Source organism: Culex quinquefasciatus, chromosome 3 (genome assembly GCF_015732765.1).
Source record: "Culex quinquefasciatus strain JHB chromosome 3, VPISU_Cqui_1.0_pri_paternal, whole genome shotgun sequence".
Classification (NCBI taxonomy): domain Eukaryota; kingdom Metazoa; phylum Arthropoda; class Insecta; order Diptera; family Culicidae; genus Culex; species Culex quinquefasciatus.
In genome coordinates this window covers 67,820,534-67,838,873 of record NC_051863.1, presented here as the reverse complement: position 1 = coordinate 67,838,873, position 18,340 = coordinate 67,820,534, and the positions used below count along the sequence as shown (strand labels likewise).

The 18,340-nt window shown below is 40.3% G+C and overlaps 1 protein-coding gene across 5 annotated transcripts in view; it reads right to left on the bottom strand.

The window, feature by feature from the left end:
- The window catches only part of LOC6046891 (SH2B adapter protein 2), a 34,601-nt gene extending 16,908 nt beyond the window's left edge, over positions 1-17,693 (bottom strand). For 2 of the 5 annotated variants that reach the window (XM_038261672.1, XM_038261671.1), the window contains exon 1: positions 17,260-17,689. The gene's annotated coding sequence lies outside the window, so the exon portion shown is untranslated. Of the gene's footprint in view, positions 1-6,171; positions 6,659-17,259 lie in introns of those variants that run through there. The other 3 variants (XM_038261668.1, XM_038261670.1, XM_038261669.1) reach the window with 3 other exon arrangements.
- Positions 17,694-18,340: the final 647 nt, after the last annotated feature.

Here is an 18,340-nt window from a genome sequence, read left to right as displayed (position 1 = left end):
GTCGATTCTGACTTTTTGTCATTTTTAGGTTTAGTTTGACGTTTACTTTTCTAAAAACACATAAAATCTAGTACTTGGTTCGGAAACTCATTGAAAACAACACCAAGTCTGTTTTTCCCATCGTTATACTTCTACGCATAATTGTCGCACCAAGTATTTTTTTCACGACAAATGATAACTGATAAAGTTTTACGAAGTATCTGGACCAACATTTGAAAAGGGCGGTACGACATTGCTCTTACGACCTAATTTTGCCTTCCTCACGTTACTGAGGAAAGGCTATAAAATCACTCGAAAAATGAACTTCTCAATTAGACCTCCTAGACCCACCTTCATGTATACCTATCGACTCAGAATCAAATTCTGAGCAAATGTCTGTGTGTGTGGTGAGACGTTGATAAAAACATTGTCACTCGATTATCTCGACATTGGCTGAACAGATTTTGTCCGTTTTGGCGTCATTCGATCCATCTTGAGGTCCCATAAGTCGCTATTAAAAATTATGCAGTTTAGTTAAGTACTTCAAAAGTTATGCTAAAAAACGATTTTAGCAAAAGTCCGGAAGATTGTAAAAAGGGTGATTTTTGTAAGAAAACCCGTCGTGCTATACATTTTCAGAAAGGTATTTAAAAGACCTTCCCAACGCGTCCAAGACATTGAAGATCTGACAAATCTATCAAAAGTTATAAGCACTTAAGTGTCATTTATACGCTTTTTGTAGGCCGGATCTCAGATATGTTGATGAAAACGTTGTCCGGATCTCTCATGCGACCTTTCGTTGGATAGGTATTCAAAAGAGCTTTCCAATGCGTCCAAAACATTGAAGATCTGACAACCCTATCAAAAGTTATAAGCACTTATTGTGAAGACTTCCATCATTGTCATGATTTTTCGTTCAAAGATATAATTTTTGCGTCGCTTACAATATTTTGACCAAATTCCTTCAACAAGTTGTTTAGAATAGTGTCCTACACATGCTGATTCATATAGGTAACGATTATTCCATTCCTTGTAAAGTTATGGAAATCGTCATTAATCAATGATTGCCAACTAGGACGTCAATGACAGTGCCACAAAATTATATAAATTTTGAAGCACATTTGATTTAGATCAAAAATTCTTTCAGTGGCTTCAAGAAGGCAACAACCGGCACATGCTGATTCATTTTGGTGGCGAAATTCGTTAAACTGAATTCAATACAGAGAATTTTAGAGTGATGATCAACGGCTTCACCTTAAGTGCTATTTACGCACTTTGTCGAGGCCGGATCTCGGATATTTTGATGAAAATGCTGTCCGGATCTCTCATGCGACCTATCGTTGGATAGGTATTCAAAAGACCTTTCTAACGCGTCCAAAACATTGAAGATATGACAACCCTATTAAAAGTTATAAGCACTTAAGTATTATTTACGCACTTTTTGCATTTTGGATAGCACCCTTTAAATGTGAGGAAGGCGCCAACCACCTAAGGGTGGATTAAGTAACGACGCAATTTTTGTAATTGAAAGACGCCACTTTTGGTACCATAACATCTATAGGTCATCGCTGAAATTTTAAAGTTATCGCAGTTTTAGTGGAAAAAGTTGATTTTTTGGCGATTTCGTCATTTCCCGTTTTTGCGCGTGGCGCGTCGAAAAACTCAGTTTATATTTTCAAAATATCATATCTCCGAAACGTACGGTTCTACATCGCCAATTTTTTGATATGGAGCAATTCCAGCCCAAAACAGGAATTTTTTAGGTACTTTTTTTCTCGACCTTCTCCGATTTCAATGAAACTTTGTAGACATGTTATTCTACACTTATATAAGCCATTTTTGTGTATATGGAGCCAGTTACACTCGATAATGACATTTGAGAAGGGCGTAAGTGTTTTAAATATTTTTGTATTTCGTAATTTAAATATTGCTGTATCTCGAAGCCGTTGAATCGTATCAAAAAGTGGTTACAGACAAACTTGTAGGAAATTTGACGGGCTTTCCGAAAAAAATACACTAAAAGAAAAAAACACTCCACTTTTATGAGATTTTTCGATTTTTAAGTTTAAAAGTCAAATTTGAGGGTGAGCCCACGATTTTTTTTCGTTCAAAATTATTGTGAAAATATCCTAAAATGTTACAAAAAGACTCACGAAAAATGTAGGATTGAGCAACGCACCTAAAAAAATACAAAAATCATTTACTGAAACTGTTTTTTTTTCAAAAGAGCTCTAAACATCAAAATTTTAAAAATCCGAACACGGGAGTCGATTCTCCAGACAATTTTACATAAAAGTCTCCATATTGACCATTGTCCTAAGTCCAATCCTTGTGAAGTTACAGCGGTTTTAAAAATAAAAATGTTGAAAAATAGGTTTTTTGATGGTTTTTCGCTATTTCTATATATGACAGACTTGATTTTTTAGTCTCGAAAATATTTTTATCGGAAAGCTCGTCAAATTTCCCATAAGTTTGCCTTTGACCACATTTCAATTGGATGTATGGGCTTACAGATATAAGCTAATTTACTATCCAGGTTACTATACTACACTGAAAAAAAAAATATGTTTTCAGTTATGAGCAATGTAATAAGCTTATATCTGTAAGCCCATACATCCAATTGAAATGTGGTCATAGGCAAACTTATGGGAAATTTGACGAGCTTTCCGATAAACATATTTTCGAGACTAAAAAATCAAGTCTGTCATATAGAAATAGCGAAAAACCATCAAAAACAGTTCCAGTAAATGATGTTTGTATTTTTTTAGGTGCGTTGCTCCATCCTGCATTTTTCGTGAGTCTTTTTGTAACGTCTTAGGCCATTTTCACAAAAATTTTGAACGAAAAAAAATCGTGGGCTCACCCTCAAATTTGACTTTTAAACTTAAAAATCAAAAAATGTCATAAAAGTGGAGTGTTTTTTTCTTTCAGTGTATTTTTTTCGGAAAGCCCGTCAAATTTCCTACAAGTTTGTCTTTGACCTCTTTTTGATACGATGCAACGGCTTCGAGCAACAGCAATATTTAAATTACGAATTACAAAAATATTTAAAACACTCACGCCCTTCTCAAATGTCATTATCGATTGTAGCTTGCTCCATATACACAAAAATGGCTTATATAAGCGTAGAATAACATTGTCTAAAAAGTTTCATTGGAATCGGAGAGGGTCGGGTACAACCGATTCCCTATTTGACATGGAATTGCTCTATGTTATGTGAAATTTTCCGAGGAATCCGATAAAAATATTTTCAGACATAGGCTCTTTGGTCCTGACACGGTCAAAACGCCATTTTAAGTTTTCATGCGACTTTTTCAAATGGTAAGCTAGATTTTTGAAACTTCTTACTATTTTTCCCAAATAGAAAAACTCATCACCTTTCTTTTGCATCTAGGACAGCTAAAATCGGATGAAATGGCGCGGATATGATTTTTCAAAAAAAAACCGTTTTTCAGACCACCCTAACACGGCGTAGGTCACCCTAATGGCGAAACAAAAAAAACGGGTCTAATTATTTTGGCCAAGGAACCCCCAGAAAAATTTTGAGCCCGATCGGAGAACTTTTTTTCGGTTTAGGCTCTTTTCAAATGGAATTGCTGAATAAATCTGTCCACATTCCCAGATGTAACAAAGCCATTTTTTACTGTGTGTAACTGAAGCTTCACACAACTCCTCAGGGGTGAACAGTACCCATCGTCGCACTAACAATTCCAACCTGGGTGGGAGAAGCGAAGAGGTCTTCTTATTCTTATTCATTTTCTTGTTGTTGTTTTTGTTTTTTGTGCAAGATAATTTCTCTTCCCATTTAAATTTCCAGTCAGTCGTCATCTGCCCTTCTTGACAAAACAAATTTTCTTGCAGCTCATTTCAAAATAGTGCTCAAGATCGTGCATGACTCATGTGATGCAACATTCTCCGCGAATTTTTTTTTTATTCATAACTTATTTTTATTCGGTCCTCTTCGGTGCCGAGACGAGGGTAGGACCGCAAATCATGAATGTGACATAAAAAATAATGAAAATATTTTTTTCAACTAATGACAGCAAGGGTCATTTCACACCATACTTGCAGGACATGAAACCACAGAGTAACACAGAGCGAGCAGTCCGAAGAAATGTCGTTTTATTTTTGGCTCAATAAGGTTTGCTGGTAGCAGGCGTGCGATGTACCACAAAGTGGAACCAAAAATCGAATGGCAGTAGTGACTCTGCCTTACTCTGTGATGAAACCGATCACTTTTAATTAATCTGGGTGGGTTTGCTGCTTTTCAACTGGGTGCTGAACTCGTTGAAGATCCTCCACAGCTCAGCCGAACTGTAGAGTACCTCCTTGCCTTGTTCCTTCGTGACTCCACAGGCGTGAGGGGCCAGTATTTTGTTTGCTGCTTCCTGCTTGTCGAAGGCGATCCTTCTGTTTTTTTTCCGGAACCGCACCAGACAGCGGAGGAAACTATGCCGCCGTGAGCGCCGGTACTGCCGGACTTAGTTTTCTGTCATTTTCCTTTCTGGTTGCAATAAAATGCAAAACCCGAGCATTGGAGGAAGTAAAGTGAATTCGCTGTGACATGATCATTCTTCCGAGATGCCGGCTTTGCAGAGCGATTGTTTGAAAAACGGTGGCTTATCTTAAATTGGGTACTAAAGCCCTATGCCAATTTTTATGAACAACGGTAAAAAACACGATTAAAAACCATTTCTGATCACTTTTTTTTCATTTTAATGCAAAAAAAAATATTGACAAGACAACATTTTTTCGATGGATCAACTATGGTCCCCTTGGAACGAGTTGTCAAGTAGGAGCTTTTCTGTCAAGAAGGACCGCGGGGTTAATTTTTCAAAATTGATTTAAAAATCCATTTCAAACTCTTTGTGGTCGTACAAAGGGTCATTGTACTCAGAAAAATAAGCTTTATCGCTGTAAACAATAATATCAGCAATCTAAGCTTCATTTTAGGACCCAATTGAACGATCTTAATTTTTAGGCAAATTTTACGTACGATGATTTTTTCCATAAAAAGAAAACGTTCCGCTTCCTTTCTATTCATGTCAACCTCCAGCTCGCCGTTTTTCCCGCTTTGTTCCTATTTCCATCCAGAGAATTTTTTTCACTTCCTCCACAGCTCTGGTTGTATTGAACGATTTATATATTTAAATACATTGGCTAACTACTACTAACTTAATAAGTCTTAGTTTAAGCACATGTATGTAAGACATTGATGTATAACATTGATTGATTCATGGTCACATTGGAAATATATCTCATGAATATATATTTTAAACTAAATCTTATCAAAAATAAGCAAAAATTGAAAAATAAATAAAGTTAATTATTTTATTTTAGCCGAAATTGTCTCAGTCCGAAAAAACATTTGCAAATTTAAAAACTTTTTTAAATATATTTTGCTAACAAATACAATACTGCTCTAACCAAATAAGAACAGTAACAAAAATTGAAGGCGGCTCTCACTGACAGTTCGCAAGTGGCTGACACTGACAACTAGGTGTATTCTTCTCCGCCCGACTCAGATTCCAACTACAGTCGACTCTCTGGTTGTCAATATCCAAGGGACTTTCGAGGAAGAGAATCATCAGTTTACAGAACGATGCAAAATGAAGACTCGATTAAAAATATTTTTTCCTTGATACCCAGCTATAGGAGAGAATCATGGCAACGTCCAGCAAACAAAAACAAACTAATGTAAAACACCCTTCAAAGCATCGTTTCGCAAAGAAAAATGTCTATGCAAGCCATGAGAAAGTGAAATTATTGATAACCGGAAGAGATTTTTAAAGCTAACAGAATCCAAGGGACCGTCGAGGAAAGGATCCTTCAAGCAAGAGAAAATATCGAGGAATGAAGACAATTGAAGTATGCAGATTGAAGGGACTGAAGAATTCATCGATAGATGGAGCAATATTGATATCGAGAAGATCGACAGCCAGAGAGTCGACTGTATTCAAACATAAATATTCCTTCACACTCAAGCAAAACTGCGCTTTGATTGCGTCCATCCACCGCCCTTGTTCAGTCCTGGGTCTTATCACGCCACCAACCAACAACAATAACACCACACACACACACACACACACACATATTTGCGGCGTTGCATTCTTCTCGTGCACAGGTTGGTCGTATCGTTATAGGTATTTACATAGGCATCCAGCTCAACGCAACAGAGCCAAATTTACATACTTTGAAATATTTACGGCGACGTCGACACAAAATCTCCTCTCCTTTTAAGACTGCGAGGGGGGTTTGATGTCTTAACAGATCTTCAAGTTAATCCAGTTTTGGTAGAGTTCACTCATCCTTCTCGTACAACACTTTGCACCTTTGAAGCTTTCTATTACGAACTTCTACCTTCTATTGATTGATTGCGACGTAGAATAACGCCAAAGAACCTGCTGCTGCTACAGCTGCCTTGTTTACGTTCACACACAGTGCCTACTCTGCTGGCTGTGCTCACAGATTGTCATTTTTCCGCCACCCCAAACCCAGAGAGAGAGAGAGCGATCCCACCTCTACAGCTCTGTGTGTTTGTGTGTCTTTTCTGTTGTTTGCTGGTTGACTTCTCTTATCAGATACCCGCGCACCGAGTCTCTCTTTCGCGCTTTATTTGCTGTTGCTTTTCCTTCCCCGGCTTAGCTAAACTTCAAACGCAGCTATTAGAAGAGCTCGCTCGCTCTCTCTCTCGATTGTTCCACGTTCAAACGGCGAGGACGATTCAATCAGCGAATTCTTCCCCCCTTGGATCCGGAAGTCTCCCCCCACCGTCTACCTGCCACAACTGCGTTGAACTAGCTATTGTAGCTCGGTTCTGTGTCTGGGTCAGTTTGAACTGAACAAACAGAGTGAGAGTGAGAAAAGTAACAACGACGACACAATCAACGGTGTTGCGCTGGTGGTAAAGTGTTTTGATTTTTGAATTTCACGGTCACTTTGTACAATACTGGCACTGACTGTGTGGTGACGCCGTTGAATAAATGGGCGCAGTGTGTGCCTGTGATTGAGGCGTTTGGGAATGTGTGTTGGTTGGTGGCGTTGTCTTCGGTGGAACAACCCTGGGCGATTCTAGATTGCAAATTAGGGTGACCACTCCAATACCATATTCCGACTTTTCGAGAACCTGAAATATTGGTTTCAAATCAGAAACTTTTTTATAAAAAAGATCAATACAGTCCAGACTCGATTATCCGAAGTTTCGATTATCCGAAGTTCGATTATCCGAAGCTTTGTATGGGACTTCGGATAATCGAATCACGAACCATTTTTTTATTCTTATTCCTGTTTTAAACATCAAATACGAGTTCTGCGACCTCATTTTAGTCAAATTTAAATACTTGAACTTGAATGCTTCCTATTCGCAATTCGTAATTTTCAGTGTAAGAACGGGCCTTGACCGATCTTATGCACCAGGTTCCCGACGAACACGCACTGCCCTTACACCTACATCTCACCTTTGCTCTGAGTCAGTACGAGCAGCACGCTAGAACACGCTTTGAGTGTTCGTGCCAGGCATGCACACCTTCTTTTCCGGTTACGCATTCTAACTCGGCCGGGGGCCTAACCATTTCGAGCCAAACATTTCATTAGGGCACAAAACCAAAACGTAAACATTCGGGATTATTCCACTATTCCATTCATTAGTACACTCCCTACATGCCCTCCAAGAATCAGATTGATAACAAACAATTTCCTATTGAAAAAATCAAAAACACAAAAGGGCACATAACCATTTTCACTGCAAACCAAAAAAAAAAAAAAGTTCAAATGTGCCCTTTTATTTTTCGTTAGGTTCTTGTACTTGAGGAACTTTTTTTGTTATAAAGTGAACTTTTCATACATTCTTAACACTAATTCACTTCAAAAAAAAAAGTTTGATTTACTTTTCACCAAGGATTTCTGCAGAGAAAAACCTTGTCAAAAAACAATATTTAATACGGTCCCACGGCTGCTGTTCAGTACACTTTTGAAGAATTTTTATGTTTCACATACCTTATCTACACTATTCAATCACAAAACTTCACCAATAATCAAAATTTCTACTGAATTCCTCATTATTTCTAACTAAACAAAAGGGCCCGTAAACATCATTCAAAACAACAATCCGGTGACAGCGCTTTAGTGCCCTTTCAGCTCTCTTCGAAATTGCATTTAGAAAGGGCCCATTATGAACAACAGTTGGAAAGTTAAAAGGGCCTAATAACAATTTTTTTTTTAAATTATGAGTTTTCTTGCGAAAATCAACATAAATTAAGAAGCATTCAAGCAGAGTTGAATAATGATGTGTAAATAAGAGAATCATGAAAGTAAAATCGAAAACAAATGGACGATAATAAACAGAAGGCATGTTAGAGAATCAGTGAAACTAAATAAACAGAATATAGATGGAAGATAAAAACGGAAAGAAGAGAAACCCCGTTGTGCGATGTTTCAGGTACATCCACAGCAGTTGACTCACCATACTGCGAATCAAAACAATACCGTCTACAATCACAAATTACATCCCTTTCCCACATTGTCGCGCCCCTTTCTTTTAGCCGTCTCGAGTCTGACCCGCGGTGGTCAAAGGTTTTACGAGTCGTTTCCACAGGCCACCATCTAGGTCATCATGAAAACCAAGCCAACGTGGAGGTAAGAAAATAGGACACTTGCAAGGAACCAGAGCTATACTGTCCTGATCAAGAATAATCTAACAGGACTACGGACGTAGTCAGTGACGCTCCTTCCAGGATGTTCCTCGCCTGAGCGTCAACTGAAGAGGTATCATCAGCATCATTCACCCTTGGCCTGCTCAACCAACCAAATTTTGAACCTTAAAAAATTCAACTCTTTTTCTGTGCAAGTTTCCTTTAAAATTAGGTAATTTTTCAATCAATGTTGATTTATCTAGTTGTCAGTATTCAACTGTTTTATTTTTTTATTTATTTTTCAATGATATATTCAGTTTGATGAGATTCCATGTTTTACCACTTATTTTATGCAAAATGTTTGAAGAGACAAATTCTTTAAACATATTTGCAGTATTTTTGATTTCTTGGATTTATATTTTTTTCCAATTTATATTTTTTCATGTTTTTAAAACGTAAGTTTTGCCTTCCTCACCTCAATGAGGAAAGGCTATAAAATCACTTCTTAATTTGACCTCGTAGACCCACCTTCACGTATACCTTTCGACTCAGAATCGAATTCCGAACAAATGTCTTTGCGTGTGTCTGGATGTGAGTCCGTGCACCGAAAAATATGCACACGATTATCTCCGGATTGGCTGAACCGATTTGGACCGTTTTGGTCTTATTCGATCCGTCTTGGGGTCCCACAAGACCCTAGTTAATGCTATGAAGTTTAGAAAAGTACTTCAAAAGTTATTCTAAAAAAAAGATTTAGCTGGAGTTTCAAATATTGTAAAAAAGGTGGTTTTGTAAGAAACCCCGTCATGCAATATATTTTTAGAAAGGTATTTGAAAGACCTTTCCAACGCGTTCAAAAGATTGAAGATATGATAACCCCATCAAAAGTTATGAGCACTTAAGTGTTATTTATACACTTTTTTGAGGCCGGATCTCAAATATTTGAGTAAAAAAGTTGTCCGGATCTATCATGCGTCATATCGTTGGATAGGTAATCAAAAGACCTTTCCAACAAACCCAAGAGATTGAAGATCTGACAACCCTATCAAAAGTTATAAGGCCGGATCTCAGATATTTTGATAATAATAAGTATTATTTATACACTTTTTTGAGGCTGTGTGGTGTATTCACTTAATCAATGCAAGGAAGGCATTAACCACATCAAGGTGGATTAAGTAACGTTTTTCCATTTTTTCACTCAACACGAACGAACAACGTTTGGATTTTATTCAATATGTAAGTTTTCCTTTAACTGAAAATCATGCTTTAACAATAGTAATTCATCCATACAGACAAAAAGTTTAAGGGAAAAATATTTGAAATGGCTTAACCATCTACTGCCCATTTTTTTCCGTGCTCAGGAGGTCATTTTGAGCAACTTTTGTTCTACGAAAAACTATACTTCTCTTGTTTTATGTTTTTCTTGTTTCATTTGTAGTATTTTAGTTAGCATTAATCTTGTTTGGTTTATGTTTGTTTTGGTAGTATTTGGCCTATTCTACCACCTTCTATCATTACATTTTGCCTATCTAATTTTTTCATGTTTTTACAGTCACTTTTTCAATTTATTGCTTGTTTTCATATTTTCTGCTATAAAATGGCACTACTATCATTTGAATTATAAAAAAAATGCGTAGAGGCATAGTCTGGGACACTACAAAAATTACTGCATACTTATTTTTAAAACATAAGAAATATTAGTAAAAAAATGACATTTCAAAAAACATTGGCAAAGTCACATATAACAAGTCAAACTTCCAACCAAGGGTCCTGATTTTCGGCTCAATGAATAGAAACCACTCACTCATCGCCTATCCATTCGTCACCAATTCCAACCCTCTATCCAGAGGCGACTCGTGCCCGAATGAAGTACCTGTTCAATGTTAAAAAATGTTTTTAAAGCTTTTTTCTTTCCAATGGCTTTTATTTTTACGTTTTATTATTTTTATACTATTATAATGTTCTGTTTATGCAAATAATTAATTTAAATTATGATTAAGACTTTTTTTTATCTCGTTAAAATGTATTTTTAAGACTAAATCATTAGCGTGGTGAATGTGGAAAAATAGAGCAATCGCTCTGCCATCCTTATCAAAATTCAAGGAAAGTTATTGAATATTATACTGAATTTTAAAACTATTCATCAGGATGTTAAAAAAACATTTTACTCTATACTTTTTAGAACCAGGTCGTATCGCTTTTGATCATTTGTCAAATTTTTAGAGAATTGAATTGAATATATTCAACTAGGGTGAACCGGTACTACAGTCTGAATAAACACAGTCGTTTTTGGAGCATTTAATGGCATCAAATCTTAAACTTTTTTAGGACTGCATCCGCTTTAAATAGAACCATTCGAAAAATAAAATAACGATCATGGTTGAATCTACTGTCATAATTCTTCTCATGTGTCCCGATTCTGGAAAAAGCACAGTACTTTTTTGTTTCAATTGTTTCAATTCCATCTATCAATCACACTATCTTAACTTAACATTACATCACTTTCCAGTAGAGCAAGAATCCATTAGTAACCAAGAAGATCGAATAGGTTCAACGCGCGCAGTTGAACATTCCAGTTTTAAAACAAGCCATCGCCAGTCTGCGCAAAACAGCCTGATGCCTAAAAGTGCGCCAAATATAGAGCAATATCTGTGGTGCTCTCGCGCTCTCTCATTTATTCATGCTCTCAACGTGCTGTCAACGCGCTGGCTTGTTTACCTTTTGCATGCAGCTCCCTGGAGAGCTGAGCGAGCTAAGTCAGCTGGGGCCTGGGGGTGGTATTTCGCTCTCTCCCAAAAATGCTGTCAGTTCACGCTCTCAGATTGAACCAGATTTACCAACACATCGATAATGCCGCTGCGTATGAATAGGAAGCTCTTTACATGTGTTGAATTTTTTCTGTATAGAGATATCCACGCGCGAGAGTGTGTTAGTTTGTAACAAAATTTACACGCAGACTTAGGCAAATCGAGTAGAATGATTCGTCTGTCAAAATCAGCTGTGTCCTTTGTTATACCACGAGCACGTGGTAAACAGCTGGTTTTTACAGACGATTGGTCTACTCGATATGCCTGTGTCTGCGTAAAAAAAGTGTAAACAAAATCAGCTGCTTGGAATTCAACCAATCACAATCGTTCAAAACCAAAACAATACTTCAAATACAAATACTAACACAGAATGATGGTGTGCGTGAGAGAAACCGTGGAGATCTCTATGGAGATTTTTTCCCCGACGTTCAGAGGGTCGGTGTTGAACGCGACGAGCATTTGCGCGTGGTCCGCTAGGCTGGCTCGCTTAGTATTGGTGGGTTGTAAAGAGAGGTAAAGAGTAAAGGGTGGCGGGCCAAAGCTTTTTCGGTGCATGCAGCGCTGCTGAACATAGGGCGTTGATTTTGTTAACGTATATTCAAACAAAAATTGTAATTGTATTTTGCTGGTTGCAAAAGCACCGCGGTACTTAAATAAAAAAAATTATCCGCTTGAAATCGGCTACCTGTTCAATGAACAGGTTGAACAGGTGGACGAGTCGCCTCTATCATTCATGAGCGAATGAGACTCGCATCCATCCAGCGAGTGGCCCGAACTTGTCCCTCAGCGAACAAATAGGGGAAATCTACCCTTTCCAATCAAACACCTATCTTCGTCATATGGAGAGTTTGATGCTCGATTAAAGCTCCAAAAATACTATTTGGGCTATAAACTTACCAGCAACAGCACCGTCTCGAGTAAGCACGCAAATGTATGCCACTTACTGGCCAAAAAGATCACATTTAATGCACTTTTGATCATAATTTGTATTTTGCGAGACCACTTCTCATCATTTTGTTGGCACACACAGTGACACACACGAGAATCCCTCAAACGCTTAATGAATATCGCCAAAATTAACTTTTCACTTTCGCTTACTTTTTCACGGCGCTTAAGATATGAAATTGCTTCCAACTACCGGCAACATGTTCTTTTGATCATTAGTAAGGCACTCACTTGATGAATAATCCCGAAAAATGTAATAAATTAGCAAGCGCCATCAAAAAACAAACGCGCCAAGTCGTTTGACGTTTCAATTTTCACTTTGCATTCCAATCGAAGGCTGAAGAAAACCGAGCGAGAGACGAAGGCAAAAAAGAACAAAGGCTGGCCGTCAACACCACCAGCAGCACAGCCAGCGATGCCAGGAAACTTTCCCTATAAATGCCACTTTTCGTGAGTGTTCGTTTGAACTGTCAGCGCAAATGGCAACACTCGACAGAGTGTTGGAAGAAAAAAGAACTAAGCCGATATTAGAAAAATGGGCGTGGCGCAATGCATTCGCCTCGATTAGAATACCCTTGGGAATTTTTTTTTGTTAAATGCTTGGTAAAGAAATAGAATAACTTTTAGTGAAAGTGAAAATAAACAGAAATGTTCACAAAAACTTGCTCTACTCGTTGGTGTACTTGGTTTTAGTAAAATTCAAGGGAGACTCTAGATTATCCAGCATCATTCAAACACGACCGCTTATTAGGATTAAAATGGGTAGATTTCCCCTACATCGTGAAAATTTTTGCCTACTCCGTCGCTTGACTACACTCACACACTACCATACTCAGCGAAGAGCCATTCTCACAAAATGCTAGCGCGGCAGTCTTTTTGTCTTCACGCCCTCAGTTTGCCATCAATTTGATTTTTTTCTTTGTGGAAGTTTCTTTAAATGGTTTCTTTAATGTTATGAAATCAAAATAAATGCACAATTTAATTGATAACATTGATTTTAGGCAACCCAAATCAATGAGTATAACGCAGCGCATCAGAGAGCCTGCCTGAGCTTATCAACGCGGCCTATAAAATCCTCTCCCAGATCCTCTGCCGTCTGCTGACACCGTACGCACGGAGGTTCGTGGGCCCCTATCAAGCGGGGTTTACTGGCGCTCGGGCCACCACGGACCAAACGCTGTTCAACATCGGACTTGAGGGAGTTGTGCGAAGAGCGGGTATAGACACGAGAGGCACGATTTGCAACAGGACAGTCCAACTTCTTGCTTATGCGGACGCCATTGATATTATAGCGAGAGACCTAGAGACGGTGAAAAGGGTTTACACCGCCTTAAAGACGCAAGCAGGACGAATTGGATTGGCCATGAATACGACGAAAACAAAGTACATGAAAGTGAGGGGCTCAACTGCACGCGCTGCTGGGAGAACCGACCATCGTCACCCTGGCGAGAATCGGGAGGCTCAGGTGGGCCGGCCATGTCGCGAGGATGGACGAAGACCATCCTGTCAGGATGCTCTTTGACCGCGCGCGACCGGATGGCGGCACTGGCCGAAGAGCAGGAGCGCAGCGTGCACGATGGGGTAATCAGATCGAGGCGGACCTAAGAAAGATCTGCAACCTAGGAGACTGGCGAGCTGCAGCCCAGAACCGAGCAACATGGAACAACCTTCTTGATACAGCACGGGCACCGCGTATGGTGTTCTAAGCTGTTTGGTATGGTATGGTATGTATGAGCCGATCAGAGAGAGAAGGAGAGTAGAAAAGAGTGTTCGGGAGCGAATGAATTGAAAGTGCTAAACGGTAGGAATTAGGTTTTACAGCGTGACGTCACGAGCGCACACGCACACACATTTTTACCGAGACACACGTGCAAAAAATGTAAACAGTGCAGCCAAGCAGTCAAATTTCTACCCTAAAAATCGAGTCGGCGTAAAACCTAAATCACCAGGGTAGTATCGCGTCGCCTGCTATTTGTGCTCGCGAATTGAGTGGTTGATTTGAGCAATCAGGACCCTTGCTTCCAACCCCTAAATTTTCTATAATTTTAAGACCGATTCTTCGGCTCCTTTTCAAAAAAAATCCAAGTTTTTTTCAGCGTTTTGGCTGTACTGGCAAAATAAAAGAAGAAACCCCCCAATGTTATTACATATTTGGAAAGATAATTGATTTTCCTACAAAGAAATATCATGCAGAATGAACCATATAGTACCTGTGCTTCCCCTGAAATAAAAATGTAGCGTGACGGGACAACATCGTAAAACTGGACTTTTAAAAGGCACACTACAAAAATAGCTACAGTTTTGCCAGTTTGATTTTTAAAAACTTTTGCTCTTCTACACATTATCACAAATTAAAAAACGAATCTTTTGCTCCTTGAACTGAAAGAATTGGATGAAATTTGAGTTTTTGCCAGCCATTTCTTTTCGTGACGGGACAACGAAAGGAGCAGATTTATGAAAAAACTCCTCTCCCGTACAATGGCTTGCAGACCACTTTTGGTCAATGTTCTTGGCTTTTAAGGTAAGAAAACGCTTTTAAAGCACATTGCAATTATTGCATCATAATAAAAATGATTTTTTTCATATTAAAAATCATATTGAAAATTGAAAAATGTGACATTTTGGTGTAGCTTCGCTAAGAATCGGTCTTAAGAGTTCTTCTTTCCAATGCTTTTAAGAGATCAAAAATGGGTTTAAAAATTGATTTTTGGCTATTTTTTAAATTGAAGCCCGTCATTCTGCTTGTATCCTCCAGAGCAAGCAGCAGTGAAGTGCTCAGAGCTCTAAAAGTTTTTTCGAATTTTCCGCCGTAATCGACCGTGATTACCCGCGAGTTTGCTCCACCAGCATGCCGAAGGCCGGCCGTGACCGTGACAGTTCGAGTGCGGCTTCGAAAACCCGCGAAGTTCGTCTACCGGCCCGAGTGCAAAAAGGTAAACAAAACAATGCCGCCGCGTCGTCCGCCATCGCGCAGGGGAGCGTGTGCGCTGATGGATTCAATCCGGAGTTATTACACGCTAATTACCGTGTCCAGGATCGCAGCCCTATAAGAAGCAGACTCCGCTCAGGTACTTCCGGAAATCTGTCGACCGGTGGCGCATCAACATCCGCCAACATTCTCACCAGTAACAAGTTCGCGAGACTGAGTGACGAGGAATCCAACAACAACAACACCGACGGTAGCAGCACTACCGACGACGATGGACGTGCACGCAAAAAAGGTAGTACGACAAAAAAAAGACTACCTCCATTTTTTGTTTTGGATACGTTGGCGGACGATGTTGATGAGTTGCTGGAACGCCTCCAATATAGTCTGAAAATTGACAAATCGAAAGTTCAAGTGATTACTTTCACCAAAAAGAATTTCGACCTGGTAGTGAAAGAACTGAAGCGTAGTAACTTCAAGTGCTACACATTCGATCCAGTTGAGAAGACCGCTGTTAAGGTAGTCCTGCAGGGCTACCAAGACCGCCCAATCGCCGACCTGAAGCGACACCTATCGAACGCCGGAATAACGCCACGGGAGATAAAAGTGCTCTCGCGCAAGACAACAGTCACAGGTACGCACACTCTGTACCTGTTGTACTTCGACCGCGGCACCGTCAAAATCCAAGACCTGCGACGGACTAAGGCGTTGGACGGTTTTTGGGTAAACTGGCGGTTTCACTCCAAAAACCCAATGGACGTAGCGCAATGCCACCGTTGCCAGAAGTTCGGCCACGGCTCGCGGAACTGCAACTTCCCGCCCGCTGCGTGAAGTGCGGTGAAACACACCTCTCGGAAGAAGTGTGCACTGCCGTGCAAGGCGGACTTGGGGGACAAGGCAGAGCAAACCAAGGCGCGCATTCCTGCAGCTGGACAGCTCCTGGATTGGGGCGATCGTTCGCCAGCGTGGTCGCTGCCGGTAGCGGCGATGCGGCCCAGCCAGAAGTAACCGGAGTTATTTGCTCTAGCGGGTGAGATGATGACGCAGTTTCGGACCTGCCGTAACAAGGCGGAGCAATTTCTGGCCATCGGGGAGCTTATGATTAAGCACATCGCCAATAGATAAAAAAAAACTGTGATCTAGTTCAAGCTTTTTCTATTTCTATCTTTCCCTTGCAATTTCAGTAAGTTTTTTTTCCAATTTTTTTCTTACTCTTGGTAATCTCTTAGTGATAAGCAATAATCGTTCCAAAATGGATTGAGACACACAATACACAGCTGAAAGGAATTCCAAAACTCTGTTATGTACTGCGAATGAACAAATTGTAACATGAATATTCACTAATAAAACCGAATTGAATTGAATTGAATTAAATTGAAGTCCGTCTAAAGGCGGAGTTGGGTTGTAGAGGGTTAACAAATTGCGCCATTGCATTAGAATGCATTGAAACATCACAAGCGTTAAAGCGGCCAGGCCTACTGCGTAAAGTTTATCACAGAGACATGATTCGTTGAAGTGGGCTTTGTTTATAGGACCTAATAAAAAAAGCCCAGAAATTAAAAAAAAAATGTTATGATTTGATTATCCGAAGTCCCATATAAGCCTTCGGATAATCGCACTTCGGATAATCGAAACATCGAATCGAGTCAGGACTGTATTTTTTTATTACATTTTTTTTGTTTCTTTAATGTTAAAAAATTAAATTACACAAAAACTTATTTTAGATTCAGCGCGACACGCACAAAATGTTGGGTGGATTGTTGATTTCACGAAGACGATTCATGCTATTACATTATCACATTAAGTCAATCTCGTGGACTATTTCATCACATTACATACAATAATTACTTCGGCTCCACCATCCAAGATTTCCGGTCCAGACCCAAACACACACCCCAAGGCATTCGAAACAGGTTCCTGCTCTAACGGAACATCATTCCACCCCACCCACCACAAACCGCTTCCGGCGTACCTCTCTTCTTCCGGTGTGGATCCGATCCGCTTCGAACTACGGATCCGTTCCCGGCCAGATTCACCGCTGTCTGGCCGCTGCCCAGCAGCCCAAAAAGGAGGAGGCTGCTCTCGTTTTCTTCCCCTCCACACACAGACTCTTCTTCTCGCTTGCTTGCTCTTCTCGTCGCGCGGCGGCGGCTTCACCAAATTTCGAACAGACCCGCGCGGAAAAACCGTCCCCACGCGCCGGAAAACACTGGCCGCGACCGGCAAATATCACCCCGCGTTGCACGGAGCCCCGGGGCACCGATTGGCACTGGTTTGGAGTGGATTCGTGCGCGATTTAGCGGTTCCGAAGCGAATTTCGACGCAGTCCGGTTGGGGCGGAAAAAAACGCGAAAAACATCAAGTCGACGACGACGACGACGGCAGCAGCAGCGCAATCAAAACACACGTACGACACGGGAGTGGTGACGCGCACGCTTGTGTGTGTGTGAGTGAGTGCGATTTTGTGTTGGTGTGTGATGGCAGCACTGCCGCGGCGAGCGTCTGAAGTGTCAGATATGAGTTCGTTGTTGTTGCTCGCGAGTGAAAAGTGAGGACGGAAATTATGAGAATCGGTGGAGACGGATTCTCAGGCGATTTTGTTGGTTACCGGAGTCACGGTGTGTTTCGGTGAGTTATCAAAAATCAGATTATTCGCTCTACAGCATTGCCTTGGCGTTCTCGATTGCGAGATTCCTACTCAAAACTAAGTGTCCGAAGGCTTGATTGTTGAGGCAATTGCAAACCTCTTTTTACACCTTAGCTTCCATCCACCCCGGGATTCGAACTGACGACCTTTGGCTTGTGAGTCCAACTGCCTACCAGCGACTCCACCAGGACAGGACCCAGGGAGACGACTCCTACACCTGGACTGAGCTAACGACCTAACCTTTTTTTTTTAGGTTAGTCCGGGGCCAACATTTACTTCCCGTCCGACGGAAGGCGTGATCAGACAAATCTCGTCTCAAAATTTGTCACCGGGACCTTCTGGGATCGAACCCAGGCCAACTGGGTGAGAGGCAATCACGCTTACCCCTACACCACGGTCCCGGTTC